Consider the following 15,998-nt stretch of genomic DNA (forward strand, 5'->3'; position numbering starts at 1 on the left):
GTAAGCTTTCAGGGTGAAACTTCCAATCCTGATCCCCTTGGAGTCAAGTTCAGCCTCAGGAGATCCCTCCTGGGTTAAAAGTGGCCTCTCCTCCAGCAGCAATGGCAGCAGCCTGTAAAGGCAGCAGAGATTCCCCTCAGCAGTGAGAGCAGGAATCACCCAGTGCTTCTTGCAATCCTGTGCAGAGGGAGACCCTTCTAATTCCCTTTCTAGCTCAGCACCAAAGTAGGACGGGATTCTTTTCCTTAATAATTGCAGAAAACTGGTTTGAAAGCTGCAGAAGTTGAACTTACATAGCATTTTGAACCTCCCTATCATTACTTAACACCTCCCATAAAAATTACAGGTAGCAGTTTTGTCTTTATATCTGCAAATACAACATTCTTGAAGAAACCTGTGACCCTATTGCCTTTGATGTTTTGTTTTTCCCTTCAGAAGATGATCATACTTGTCCCAAGATGAAAACAACTGCCAAGCAATTCCATTTACAATGTACATATTCTTTGGTAGGTCCTCATAAAGGAAGCTCTATTTTTACTCCTAAAGTCACACGTAACTATTTAATCAGAAGCATCCACATCATTTCAAATGAATAAATATCACTGAGCTGGCTCTGCAGGAGCTCCGTGTTTGAACAGGTGAGCTCCCAGAGCAGCTGGGCACTGACAGAGCTGGAAACTCTGGGCTCTGACATGGGATAAGTAATGGAACTGGGAGCTCCTGAGAGTGATCCACCTATTAGTGCCACTTGATAGATGAAGTACTCTTCATATTAGAAATCTCTGCATTTTAACTGCATTGCAATTACACTGCACACCATAATAACCATCAGCTCAAATTCAGCTACTGAGTGAGCAGTTATCACACCTTTCCCACACTTAAATAGGAGGTAATTGCAGTTACATCACCCCTACCACACAAGGGCTTTTTTGAGTAATTAATGACTGATTAAAGCATGGCCATCTGCCTAAATGAGGCATTTTGATGACAGATGAAGACAAACGAGTGTGTCACAAACCTGTGCCATGGCAGCCATGCACATGCAAACCACTGGGCACTACAGAATGCTCACAAGGCACCACAGAGTACCCAACACTTTGGTATCAACGAGACTGAGGCAGAGCACATCAGACTTTCCAATAATTCCTGATACAACACAAAATGTTGATAACTTCTCAAATAATTAACAGGACCATTTCCTATATACTTTACATTATTGTTCTGTGACTTTTTTTTCGTTAAGGAAGTTCCATGCAAATGATATAAGTAATTTTTGCATACTTCCCCCCCATCAGTTTCAATAAATGATACTGATGAGTTTAATCTTGCTATTAAATGAAATTAAACCTTTATGAATAATGAATGTCAATCAAAGTCACCTGGGCTTAGCAGTCTCAGTGCTAACCTCTCCCTAAATCCTTGGCATAACCACACACCGAGCCCACACACTCACAGTTCCACTGATTCATCACTTGGGCAGAGCTGCATTAATTCTGTACATAAATGCATCTCCATCTGATTGATACAAAACCATTCAATATCTGGTTAATTTTAATCCCCCTAAGAAAACCAATAAAGAAAAGAACAAGCCCAGTCAAGGATAGCAACAATTGAGATATCCATAGGTAAATAATGGATCATTTTGGCAGTACAGCAGCCTGCCTGGCTGACATGGGGATTTCAGGATACAAGGAAAGAGGTTGGCTTTTTTTGAGAACAACTGCTACACAGGACTAGGGTATAAATAAAACAAGGAACCAATCCACTGATCTCTGCTCAGAGAATTCAGCTGCCCTCACACAAAAGCTGCCTTTCCCCATCAGGGCACAAAGACACTTCATGTGGCATCCCAGAGTGAATGGCAGGAGGAGGCTCAGCCTGGTGGCATCACTCAGGGGACAGTGATGGGAAGATGCCATCCCTGGGAATTAGGGCAAAGTGCCCCCAGGAACAGGCACTCAGTGAGCTCAGTGAGGCACCAGGCATTTCCCTTCTCCTCCAGACCCCTGGTACCTTACCCAACCTCCCCCAGCCTCGAGGCATACCCTAACTAGAAAGGGATTTTAGGCTCACAAGTCATAATTTATGAGCAGTGTTTCTCTTGGACATGTTGAGATAAATTCCACCTTGCAGTTCTGATTACACTGTACTTCCAGACAGGAGACAGAACACAAATCCCCTTTGAAGCTGTAAAATTCCTGCTCCTGGTGTTTTACTGTTCATTTTGTTGAGATTGTGCAATCTCTACAGCTACCATGACTACATCTCTCTGATTTCCAAAAAGATTTCAGCCTTTGGAAAACGTCACCCTAAATTTAAGTGCAGTGTCAGAACTGGCTCCTCTTTGGGAAAATGCAGGAGGCACACACAGTTATCACCTTCCTTGAATTACCTTCAGAGGAAGCAGAATATGACCCTTTGAGAGAAGCCTTGTGATTGCAGCACCTAGATAATGTTACCTCTCTTCTTCATAAGTAGTGAAAAATCGATGAGCTTGACTAAATTAATTTACTTCAACCTCAGCTCCTGTCAATAGCAAACAAATTATTTGAGCTGGGGCTCTGTTCAGTGAGCTATAGATACAGCCAATAACTCATCAGTAAATGCTACCTCCAAAGTGGAGCTTCTTAGGTGTCTAAATCAGTCTCAAACTATGTATATTTTGTATGTAATGCAACATTTAGGTTGGTTCTCTAGTTAGAGCACCAGTACAGCTCCACTGCTGTCATTCCAGCTGTAACACAGGCTTCTCCCTAAGCACACCCAGGCCCCTGCTGGCTGTCCAAAACTCCCCCCCTGGCAAGTACCTTGTCATTGGAATATGAACTTCAGTCCTGTATTCTTAGCCCAGCTCTCTCACTTGTCCTCTTTACAACGTGGTGGCAAGAGGTGACTGATTTATGGTACCTCCAAACCACACTTATGGAAATGTAAAAACGAGAGAGAGAAAGCTTTGAGTCTCCCACTTCCTCAGTGTGTCCTTCAGGTCACTGCACAGAGCAGCCAATGTTGTTCTCTGCTTTAAGGGAATGAATCCATCTGCCCCCAGCCAGGAGCACAAACGAGGTGTTAAGAAGCAGCAGCAGCAGCTCTGGGCTGTAACTCTCCAGCACTGCTGAGCCACAGGAGATAGGTACCTGAGAGAGGTAAGGCTTCATACCTGCTCTTTCTGATTTTCTTTCAGCTAACGAAAGAATGCTGGTACTGCCATGCTTCAGGCACACCCCATGCCTTTGGATTTAAAGCACATTTATGAGTCTCCAACCAAACCCAACAGTGCCAAGTCAGTAAACTTCAGTGCCAGCTTGCTGTTGTGACTGAGGCACCCTTGGCTGACAAAGCAGAAGTGGAGTGTGCATCCCCCAGGACCCTGCAACAGCCCTGGGCTTGGAGCTCTGCTGTCAGCAGCTCGTGGGACAGACACTCAGCCTCAGATTGCTCTGAGCAGCTTTTGGGAACAACAAACAGCAAAGGGGCAGAGGGAAATTCAGAAGTTTATCTTGTCCTTCAGTAAACTGGCACAGAGCCATGGAAATCAACGAAACAAAGCTCATTTACAGCCCCACAGGCTTGGAACTACTGTTTGCTGAGAAATATTTGCAAGCTTCTACAATATCACAAACTACAAGAATTCCTCTCCCTCCCCACAGCCGAGAGAGAAACCTCTCCATGCACACACCAATTACACCTTCCAACAGGTACATTTGTGCTGCTGCTTGGCAGGGAGCACCAAGGCCTGCAATGGATGATCCACTGCCTGTGCTGGAGGAACCAGAGCTCAACGGTATTGACTTTGGGCAGCAATGATTTTGTCCAAGGTGTTTAAGGTCAGTCACATGTCTAAGTGCCTTGCTGAACCCCAGCATCCATCATTTGAGTGTCTCAGGCTCCCAGATCACCTGATCTGTCCCTGCAAGCAAACCAACCCCTGCACAAACCACCTTGTGCTATTTCCTTCTCATCAAAGTGGTAGAAAAAGAAATGGGTTTGTTGGTTTGTTCCCATTTAATTATTAATATAAAGGAGCTATTTTCCCCCAGTTCTTCACCAAGTTTAAAATTTTAGCAACGTTTCAAAATACTGTGATGTAAAATGCAGGCCTAGCAACCCAGACAAGCCAAAGTCATTAAGTTGGGGGGTTTGGCAAAGTACAAAGCTTTTTTTCAACTCCTTCTGTTCTAGCTGACAAGAGAGCACAATGGAGGGCAGAGGGAAGAGGAGGACAAACTGCATCCTTGTGTTTTCATCAGGAGAAGGGAATGAAAGGACAGTGGTGGCACAGCCAGACAGGGCAGGGGGAGTTCTGTCCATCTCCCCCTGCAGTTGTGGGATGTGGGAATTGCTACCAAAGCATTGAACACTTCTGTTTTCATCCTAACACCAGAACAGAAATTACTGCTTCAACATTAGCCAGATTCAAATGACATTAAATGTCACTGTCAGATGTTATTTTGCCCTTGCCAGAAATATGTCCAATTAACATAAAAATCAGACATTTAACATGCAGATGAATCAAATAATTAGCTAGCTAATGCAAATATCATCCTGACACTATTAACCCTGCAGCAACTAGATCCTGGACCACATTTGGAATTTGGCCACGCCCACATCTCCTTGTTCAGGCATAGCCCCGTCCACTTTTCCTTATTTGGGTTTAGCCCCGCCCACATAACCACATTTGGAACTTGGCCATGCCCACATGACCATGTTTGGGCATAGCCTCACCCACATGACTTTATTTGTAATTCAGCCATACCCATGTTTCCTTATTTGGGCATAACCCGCCCACATCACCACATTTAGAATCTGGTCACGCCCACATTACCGTATTCGGAATCTGACCACACCCATGGTTCCTTATTTGGGCATAGCCCGGCCCACATGACCCTATTTAGAATTTGGCCATGCCCACCTTACCATATTTGGGCATAGCCCCACCCACATAACCATATTTGGATCTGACCACACCTACATTTCCTTATTTGGGTGCTGCCCCACCCACATATCCATATTTGTAATTTGACTACACCCACATGACCATATCTGGACATAGCCCCACCCACATGGCCATATTTGGAATTTGGCTATGCCCACATTTCCTTATTTCAGCACAGCCCCATCCACATGACCATATTTGGAATTTGGCCTCGCCCACATGACCTCTTGGAAAGAGAGAGGTTTTCAGCAGCTTCCTGAGTTCCATCAAGATTAACTTTGTAACACCCTGTGGAGGAGAGCTGAGTAACAGGAGGTTTCTTTATATTAAAAGCTTTGATTGAAGCATGTGCATTGACAGATGCACCAGTTAAGTGAATCTTGCCACATAAGAACTTCTTTACATGCAAACAAAAGTGGTATGGATATGTCAGTGGGCAGTTTGTCGCTGTTTCCTGGTGTCTTGAAATGAGTATTTCCTAATGTGCACCTTAGAAGCAGAAAAGGCGCTGCCAAGGTCTTGCCTTGATGGATGTTGGTAAGCACTGAGTTTGACTTTACCTGCCTGACTTTTTTCGTCACTTCCAACCCACACTCTTCCCCTTCAGTCTGGAACTTTCTGACAATTTAGATGTAAAGGTATTTATCACAACTATCTGGCCTGTTTTATAAATGCAAACTCTGCCATGATTTTTCTGAAAACCACTTCCTTTTCCTGGGGTCTGTAATCACCTCAGAAGCCATGACTGAGCATTTCCTGCAGCTCTACAGCCACATAAATCACACCTGCAAATTTGTGACCCTGTTGGAATCAGAGAATTTGCAAGGAAGAAACCAAGAAATTCAGCTGGAGCTGAAGAAGGTGAGGGAGCTACCAAGAATAAATTTTCCATTGGAAAATGGAAATTAGACCTTATTCCAAGAGCAGCTTCCTTTATCCTGCCAACAGAAGGAGCTTCCTTGCAAAATCAGGAGGGGTCCCGTCCCATTAAAAGGTGCCCTGGACACCCCTGGACATCTCTGTAATTGGGAGTGTTCAGGCCTTGTTTGCTGTGAACAAACCCCAGTAGGTACCGGCCCCAGAAATTGCTGCCATTCATTTGATAGGTCTGTGCTTGGGTTCTTGCTGCTGGCAGTCTCTCTCCTAAATAATTAAAGATGAAGAATGGTTTCTCTGTTGGCAATTCCTCTAAAAAAATGGGATATTTGGAAGCATAGTCCTTGAAAGCACGCTGGCCTTATTACTGGAGAAAAGATGACATTGGGCAGAGTCTGAAGCACTGTAAAATGCTCATCCTTGCTCTAATTTCCTTTAAAAAGATGTCACCTAAGAATTTTCAAAGTTACATGGGGACTACAAGATTAAAATGGAAATTTGTTTAGGGAAACAGAAATGTAGCCACAGAAATAAGTATGGGATGATGAATAAGTATTTAAAAATTGAACAGATCTCATAGGAGTCTGTTTTTATTTGGCTTTATCCTGAAGTGGAAAACCTGAATACTGTGCACTAAAGAGCATCCACATTTTGGTAGAATCTTGCCTGCATACCTGTGCCAGTAATTCTCACTGTTAGGCAGGATGAAGTACTTCACTGAATTTGTCTGCACTTGCTGATGCCTTTGTTGAGGCCATTTTGGCTGTAAATTCTCACACGGAGTTTTTGCCACAAGCCCAATTAGTTGGAAATAACTACGCAAGAGGGAAGCAGCTGCTGCCAATGGGAAACTCACTGAGTATAAGATGCTTTCAAATCTTACCCCAGCTTCCCTCCAAAAATCAACTTGAATTTTTCCCCTTACCTCTCCTGCACAAATCTTGGGGAACAGGGCAGGGACCGACAAGGGGAGGGAAAACCTGGACTGGATTCTACCGGGAAACCGGAATGGGGAAAAACCTGGACTGGAATATGCCCAGGCACTGGACTGGGGGAGGATCCCGACTGGATCAGTTCACCAACTTTGCATGGATCATCAATAGATATCTAGAATGCCATTCCTTTGAAAGCTCTATCCAAAATTTGGCTTCAGTTTTCATTTCATTTTGCAAACAGAATGGATTTTTTTTTCCTTTGTGAGCCCAATCTTCCAGTCATTAACGCCAACAAAAAGAAATTCATTCCCATGGGAGCAGCATCTCAATTTCCATTGCTAATACCATTGCACATCTGAAAGCCTTTCATTTGCTGCAAGAGCAGAGCCACAGGTATTTCTCACTGAAGCCAATGGAAAACCTTCTTGCTTGTGCTTCAATGGATTTTCTAAGCCTAGATTGCCCCATTAGTTTTGTAAGATGTGAGGAAAGAGAAGGGTTTTTTATAAGAAAACCTTAATATCAACAACGGGTTGATATTAATCCACCCACCCTTTATGGTGCTGTCTCCTTTCTCATCTGTAAAGGGCCTTGATTCCAAGTCTACACATTCCCAAAAATCCCACAAGAAGACAACACTCCCACTACTCTCTCATCTGCTGCATTTCCAATTTCATAAAGCACAGGATTGTTATGGACATTCATGCTTAGATGTTTAGCAGCTCCAGATGTGAGGGGGCAGTTTATGACTTCTGGGAGTTGAACTGCAAGATCCCAATGTGCCAATGACCTTTTCCAACAGCCCACCCCTCCCCTCAAGGTTTAGGATGAAAGACATCCCTTCACCCACGATGTCCTTCCATCGGACAGCAGTGATGGAAATCAGCTCTTTGCTGTCTCAGAGACTCACAAGGCCAAGTTCTCCTGCTAAAAAAGCATCTCCATGGAAACAAGTGCTGCTCTACCCTCCAGCCTAAGGCAAGCAGGACTGGAGAAAATGACAGTAGTTCTGCTGTTCCTCATTCAGGAATAAAAACAGCCATGGCTTCACGATATTACTACTCCACGCACTGTTCTTGTGCCACAGACAAAAATTCATCTTTGCTTTTGAGGAAGAGGCTGTGTAGACAGCTCTCACAGCCCAGCCCCCATAAATTTTGGGATTTTGTTGGGTTTTTTTTCTCTTATGGTTGCCAGGCTGAGCTCAGCTGCTCCAGCCAGACTTCATGTTTGTTCCTGATGGTTCTGGCAGTTCAATGGCAGGCAAGGTCGAATATTAAACACAATTAGCTGCTCCACACAGAAATTAATCCCAGCTATCTTCCACTTAGTGGAAGCCCCTTGCAATTAAAAAGCACTTGTGAATGGAATGACTTGCAGCCAGGAATAAAAACGTCCCTGATTGTTGTTATCGAGGGACACATCCTCATTCCAGTCCAGAGCTATGTGGACAGAATGTGAACAGCAGGAATGCAAAAACAAGTGACAAAGCAGATCAAAGGAAAGCTTTACCATGACCACAAAAAACCCAAACCCAACCAGCACCAACTCAAACCTGGCATTTCATTATAGAGCAAATGTTCGGAAAACAAAAACCAAAGTCAAATGCCATTTGGTTAGGGGAAGCAGGTCACTGCTAGGTGAACACAGTGTCCTTCACTCCATGGAAAATGGCATTCAACCTGTCTGTGATTTAAGGAACACTTGAAGATATTTCTAACTAAAGAAAACCAACCAATCAGCCCTCAAAAGTTTAGGTTTCATTTCAACATATCCTGGTATTGCATTGATAAAGTTTCTCCAGAAGAGCTGAAGGTTTGAGGGGTTTTCTTTTTTGGAGCCTCCCTGCAACCCACCTCAAGCCCCCATTTTTGGCTGTAAACCACACTCCACTCAAGCACAGATTTACCTCTACCAGCATCTGGTAAGATCTGGGAAGGGGGTAAGTTATGGCTTGACTTTGTTCAGGCAGCTAAGCTGAAGTTGTGGTGAGCTCTTGGCATAATGTGTTTCTGTATCATTTCCTGTACATGGCTGATTGATCCCCCCATGCTCACATTCATTAACTTCAGCTGAATGATTTTTATGAAGAATACTTGTATGTTGCTCAATCTGCTTCCTGCTTAGAGGAAAACAGCCACTCTTAAAAACATTTTTAATAAATTCATTTTTCAGAGGTATTGTGATAGCTGCTGTTAAAAAAATAAGAATAAAGCTCCTGCTCTCTGTGGAAAGGCAGAAGGGGAGAAAGATTTACTATGAGATTTTGTAAGAATCAAAGGTAATTAAGTGTGGAAATAGAAGGTTAAATAAATTAGGTACCTCAGCAGGATATTTGATCAGAAGATCATATTTTGATCATATTTTTGTTTGTTTAACATCTAAGGCCAGGTATTGGTTTGCAGACCTCTGTAGAGCCCTGGTGAAATAAATGCAGCTGAATCCAAGATCCCAGCTGATGATAAAATCCATCACATCTGGTGCACTCGAGGGAATACTAAAGCAGATAATGAGCAATACAGATCACTGGGATGGTGCTGCTGTGATCCAACAGCAGAGATCCTGTCCCCTCACCTCCCTGAGAGCTGCTGGCACTAAGCAGAGCTGTCACATCTCCCTGCCTGAGGTTTGTTAGTGTAGGGGGAAAAGGAAATAAAAACCAACCAAACACAAACACCAAACCCATTCTGATTTAAGGTTTAAACGTGCCAGCCTATCAGACAGGCTTGACAGCTGATTAAATGTCTTGCTGTTCTGACTGGTGGCACAGGGGAAATGCTTTTCTTTCAGGACCATGAAAGAAAAGTGTATGTTGTGCTGTGCAGCCCTCAGGGAAACAGCTGAGAGAGGAAGGCATTACTCACAAGGGAACAGGATTATTTGGTTATGAACCTCAATGTGCCATAGGAGAGTAAAAGCTGGAAGCAGGACGGGTTCAGGAGAAAATATGGCTTAGTACAGATCATAATGAGTGATATATAATTCATAATAATTGAAATAAATGCAGCATAAAATACTTCAAGCACTTGAAAAACTCTGTTCTGAGTAACTTCAGAAGGCAAGTGTGTGCATTCTGCTCCCCAAGTGGCTTTCTGCCCAGCCCACACCCACGAGGTGCGCACACAGGGCAGCACAGGCCCTTCCAGCAAAGCTCTAATTGCAGCTTCTGCCGGAGTGAGGGGTCCCCTTCCATGGAGAGAGGGAAAGGCAAATCCTGCAGCCCCAAGCTTGGAGGGGATTCATTACCGTGCAAAATGGCTGAGGAAGCAATTCTGCAAAATGGCTTTCACTCCCAATAGCACCTCATTAGCAGCACAAACTGTCATGATAAAGAATTCAAATGCATTCAAGCCAACCAACCCTCTTTAATGTGCCATGCATAGTTTCTTATGTTAAATAATATATTTTCTCCCACACAGCAGCAGAACATCTCACCTACTTTCAAGCTTTTATAAAAATCACAGTATTTGAGTAATTCCCATCATATCAAAGAACATTTTTAATATCAGCTGGAGGAAAGGGGTCACTCATTGCTGGCAGTTTCCACCATCAAAGTGGATATAATTTGATTCTATATAAACCATGCAGTGCAACTCTTCTGAGAATACAGATCTCCAAACATGACACAAAACATTCAGCAGAATCCACAAGAACACTCCAACACCATTTTGAAGTGAATTACTTGAAGCCATGTACCAACTGCTATTTCTAAACCCACTAGTTTACACACTCTTGTACTTTGAACACAATCCTCAGATCAATACTACTCACCCAAATAATTGTTTTTAAGCTCTTAAACAAGAAATTCCCTCTATTGCAAAGTGTGCTCCCAGCTAAAGATGGGAGAGAGGAGTAGCTGCTCTTACTTGGTGGGGAATGGGACCAAAGTAAACACCAGAGGCAAACAAACAGCCCAACACAAAACATACTGAAGTGCAGGAATATGATTCCCACCACAGAAGACCATTCTTAGCCCTCACTATTAAATATTGAACTCCTCTGGTTTGGAGATTTCAGGGTTTTTTATACAATACATGGAAGTCTGTGTTTGTGCCACATGTAACTGGACAATGTGGGCAGGGTGCACTCCTGAAACCTGCAGGCTGCAGCCTCAGAGCCCAGGGATGGAAAACAACCCATACCAAGGCAGGGCCAGGTTTGCTCTGCATGATTACAGGAAGGTCTTTAGAGAGCCCCAGACTGTTCTCAGTAACAGTGGCAGAGTTGTGTGCAAGGCCCAAGGCATCTGCTGTGCTTTGGGACATCCATTAAATCCCAAGGATAGCTCAGCTTGGCAGGGCTCTCTCATTTGTAAAGGAACTCGCTCTGCATGCACAATTCCTGCTCCTGGGCTAAGGGATACTGCAGCTCCTGTCAGCACACACTGCAGTCTGGCAGCTGGGCATCCCTGATTCTTCTCTTCCCCCGCTTTGCTCTTGGAACCAGTTTTAAAGGTGCAAAACATTTCTGGGTTAAACAGATGAGTGGGGATGCATTCATCATAAATTCACCCCACAACAGGACCCTAAAATTGATTGTCACACATGGGAAAACAAAGGCTACATCCGCCCACGGGAAAAGGGTAATGCCTGCTAGAAAATGATCCAGTCAAACAGTTGAAAACCTGAGCTAATGAATCTGTACTTGTCTTTCCCAACTGCCACTGCATGTGGATCAAGCAGCTTTTGCAGCCAGGCTACAGAAGCAGATATTCCCTGAAATTCCCATAACAGCTGGCTTCAACAGCCTTGATGCAAGAATTCATCTTGTGATTCATCCCTTCCATCATCTGACAGTAATTTCTGAGGGGAAGCAGAACTATTGGCCTTCCATCAGAGAAAGCCAACACGGCAGGAATGGACTATCAAAGATTATGCAGATCACTTTTTTGCAAGCCCATGTCTTGAGTCACTGTGTGATAGATGCTGGCCTGGCCTCCTGCAGCCCAGCACTCACCATGGGAGCAGCAATTCCAGGGAGCAGAAAGGCCAATCCCAAGGATGCTGCCTTTTCATCACTGACTTGTTTGGGGCTGCAGGCAAAGGGATCACATCAACCCTCTCACTGGCTGGGCACAAAGCAGCTGCTTGCAATGAACACAACTACAGCAGCAGGCTGGGTAAGATTTTTCTAACCTGGGAAAGAATGTTAGCCAAAGTTTGGATTTTAAATGAACAAGAAAGGGAAAATACTAAAGAGGATAATAGCCCAGAATTAATTTGTGAGGAAGAGCCTGGAAATGGCCAAACTTCAGCTGCCAGATAAAGCTAAATCAGAGCACCATCACCAGCAGCTGAAAGCAGCAATTTTGTCCTCCCTTCACACAGGTACACTCCCAAATGAAGTGCCAGGGGCTCTGTAATTGCTGAGGTGGGTGCACAAACCCAAGCCCTGCAGAGCAGCATTTTACAGAGGGTGAAGCAATTTAAGCCCTCCAGGCAGGTGTGGGGGCAGCAGTGGAAATCAGGGTGAGCTGAGGACTCGTTTTCCTTTTGGCAAAAGTTGGGCCTCACTGCCAGCAAAGTCAGGGCTATGAAAGCAAAGCCTCTTGTACACCTTAAATCCCTTGTGTAAGAAATGGGCAACACCAGAGCAGATTCTGACCCAGCACAAACTCAAGGACTTCATTAACTCAGTCCCAGAAAGACACTACTCATAACTGCACAAAAAGTTCTCTTTTTTTGGGGAAAAAAATTGTCTATATTAGCATCTCCAAAGTCACAAATAACGTCTCATATTTCTAAGTATATAACTGATGCCTGGGATTTATTGTAAAAAGGAAAGGCCACTACTGTAATGGCTTCACTAAAAGTCATGAAATATTGTGGAAATGAAAAACTGCAGAGCTCTCTGGCACATTTGACTTGGGAATAGGCAATATATTTGCAAGTGAAATCAGTTTAAGGTATTACATAATTGGATGAATAATAAAAAAAATGCTCATTAAAGCATCAAAGGATGCTGATATAGCAAAACGCTCTCCTCTGACCTTCAGTGCTTTGCATTGTCCATTTTGACTGTTTCTTGCTGCCTGCCAAACAGAATAAATCCAGACTTTGGAACTACTCTTCAGCAACCCCCACTTTCAGCCACTTCCATTAAAAATGTTCTTTTATCCCTGTAAGAGGTGCCTATGCAGTGGTGGGTCCTTGTGAGCTCACCCTGCTTCAGTGCTGTAAGAGCTCAGCAAGACAAAACTGAAACCATTTTCTCAAGCTACTAGTGATCAATAGTTAGATATGGGGCAATTAATCTTAAAATAATGTTCCAAATGTTTTTTTCTCAGAATATCATGAGACTACCACAGAAAGCTGATCTCCCAGGAAATGAATCTCTGTGGTCAGAGTTACATGCATCTTTAAGACACGATTCTGTGAGATGACAAGCTAAGTAAGCACATGTAACAGCGATTATTCCGTCAGTCATCATTTCAATCAGCAGGCGTCAAACATCATTAGCTGTGATAGCTTTGGGACTTGGAGAATTTTTTTAATGAAATATTTTCTTAATGGAATACTGCGAGGTGTATTTGTAATTATGTATCAGCTTGGCATTTGGCTTTTCCTCCAGGGAATACAAAAAGACAGCAGATGTGAAGAAAAATGTCAAAAAGGAAGCTCTACATTGACTTTCAAGAGAAAGGAAAGGATAGGAAAAAAACAGAACCACAGATCTTAAGCTACCAAAAGCTACTAGGGTTAAATTTTAACACCTCTGACTTTTGGGTTTTTTATTTTTGTAGTTTATTTTTTAAAAGGGAAGCAGCTCAGATTTGCAAGTTTTGTAGCATAGGAGGAGGTTGAAGTGCTACTGATGAAAAATACTGTGATAAGAGATTGTTTTTTAATAAAGAAATCCCAATCTATTATTAGAAAAACCCATTTCACAGGTTTAAAAACTCATCTGGTACCTAGCCATGCACCAACCAATTTCCTTTTGTAGCACATTATTGTTGGTAGGTGTCTTAAAATGGGCTTTTAATACAAAACCACATTAGCATTGGTTCTATACCAAAGCTTTAGCTGCTCCAACTTAGATCCCCACAAACCATTAAACACATGTTCTGTTCATTTAAACAATTGCACAAAAGCTATTATTAAATTTCCAACTAGCAAAATTATTTTCATATTAAAAATGAATGCAAACAGAAGCCAGTAATGGTCCATTTCATAAGCAAAACATACAGAGGAAGAAAACATTAACAAGCTCTTGCATAGTTTTCCTTGCTACTTACATTTAAACTTGATAAATGTTTTAGGAATATTTAATGCACGTGGCAAAAATGCCATTAACACAATTCAAACTCTTCCCCACCATCATTCCCAGCTGAGCTCATTAACTGCAGCTGCCACCACCAAGTGCTTTTGCAGAGCAGAAGATACAAGCCATAGGTAGATGGAAATGGTTAATTTTTATTTTTTATAGCAAGATAAGCCACTGCAAATTGTGTTTATGGTTACCATGCAGGAAAAAAACCTTCACATGAGACCCAAGAACAGCTTTGTTTTGAGCCACAGTGTTTCCATGCTCACTCAATTAGGCAAGAAAGACATTTTCTTTCTCATGCAGCAAACACCTCTACCCCTCAGTCCTCCATTACCAACGCTTGGGGACAAAACCCCAAAAACTTAAAACAGTTCCCTCTTTCATTCAGACCTTCTCTTTCAAGGGTATTGCTTAAGAAAGTAAGTTTTTCTTACACATTGTTCCTAATATAAATATTTTAACAAATCAAACCTGATAGCAAAAAACAAACAAAACCAAACTAAAAACCCAAGCTCAAAATCCCCACCAAACCCCAGCACTTTCAAATACACAGAATATTAAATTAAACCTCGCAAATCATGAGCACATTCAGCTCTCAAATTCCCAAAAAAGCAGGGAATACTGGAGTCCAAATAACAGCTCCTTTTTCCCGCCCAAACCAGGTCCCCTCACGAAGCTGCCTCAGGCCCTTACCTGGCTCCTGCCCTCAGAGAGAAGCAGCCGCTCTGCTCAGCCGTGAGGGATCCAGGGACAGGAACACCCTCTTCCCCTCAGTCCTCCATTACCAACATTTGGGAAAAAAACCCCCAAAATTCCACAAACAAATAGTGCCCATTTACATAAGGGCCTTCTTTTTCAGGGGTATTGCATAGGAAGGCAAGTTTTTCATACATGTTGTTCCTAATTTAAATATTTTAACAAATTAAACCTGATAGCAAAAACAAAAAAAGAAAAATTCAAACACAAAACTACCACCGAACCCCAGCACTTCCAAATACAGAATATAAAACTTGATAAACCTCACAAAGCATGAACAAAGAAACCCCTCAAATTCACAAAACCACAAATTTCTCAAATCAAAGTAACAGCTCCCTTTTCCCGCCCAAACCAGGTCCCCTCACGAAGCTGCCTCAGGCCCTTATCTGGCTCCTGCCCTCAGAGAGAAGCGGCCGCTCTGCTCAGCCGTGAGGGATCCAGGGACAGGAACACCCTCTTCCCCTCAGTCCTCCATTACCAACATTTGGGAAAAAACCCCCAAAATACCCAAACATACAGTCCCCCTCATATAAGGAGCTTCTCTTTCAGGGATATCGGACAAGAAAGCAATTTTTTCATACACATTGCTCGTAATTTAAATATTTTAACAGATGAAACCTAATAGCAAAAAAAAAAAAAAAAAAAAAAAAAAAAAAAGAAAAAGAAAAAGAAAAAACCCCAACACAAAATCCCTGCCAAACTCCAGCACTTTCAAATACACAGAATATTTAACTAAACGTCACAAATCATCAAATCATGAGCACATTCGGCTCTCAAATTCACAAAAAACCCACAATTATCTCCAGTCCAAGTAACAGCTCCCTTTTCCCGCCCAAACCAGGTCCCCTCATGAAGCTGCCTCAGGGCCTTACCTGGCTCCTGCCCTCAGAGAGAAGCGGCCACTCTCCTCAGCCATGAAGGATCCCACACCAGGAACACCCCACAGCCATGAGGGGTCCAGGAATACCCTACAAAGGGAGCAGAGCTGCCCTGCTCAGCTGCCAGACAGGGAATGCCGCCCGGCCGGGGGAGCGCTCCCAGCTGCCGGCAGTTCCCCCTCAGCGCTCCGGGGCTCCAGCACAGCTGAGGGCAGTTACTCCATTGCACGTGCTGCAATCAGCCCCTTGATTCTGTACACCTGCTCTTACTCTGCAGTTCTGTAGTGTCTTTGCACCACCTCCATAAGTTGTGTTTAATTCAGACTATGTAATTTGTTTCCTTTGACAATG

The 15,998-nt window shown here is 43.2% G+C and overlaps 1 long non-coding RNA gene across 1 annotated transcript in view; it reads right to left on the reverse strand.

The window, feature by feature from the left end:
* LOC135445053 (uncharacterized) overlaps positions 1 to 15,765 on the reverse strand; it is a 61,007-nt gene extending 45,242 nt beyond the window's left edge. The window contains exon 1 of the long non-coding RNA XR_010439444.1: positions 15,642 to 15,765. This is a non-coding gene — a long non-coding RNA (uncharacterized LOC135445053). The remainder of the gene's footprint in view (positions 1 to 15,641) is intronic.
* Positions 15,766 to 15,998: the final 233 nt, after the last annotated feature.

The sequence above is a fragment of the Zonotrichia leucophrys genome, chromosome 3, assembly GCF_028769735.1.
Source record: "Zonotrichia leucophrys gambelii isolate GWCS_2022_RI chromosome 3, RI_Zleu_2.0, whole genome shotgun sequence".
Lineage (NCBI taxonomy): Eukaryota > Metazoa > Chordata > Aves > Passeriformes > Passerellidae > Zonotrichia > Zonotrichia leucophrys.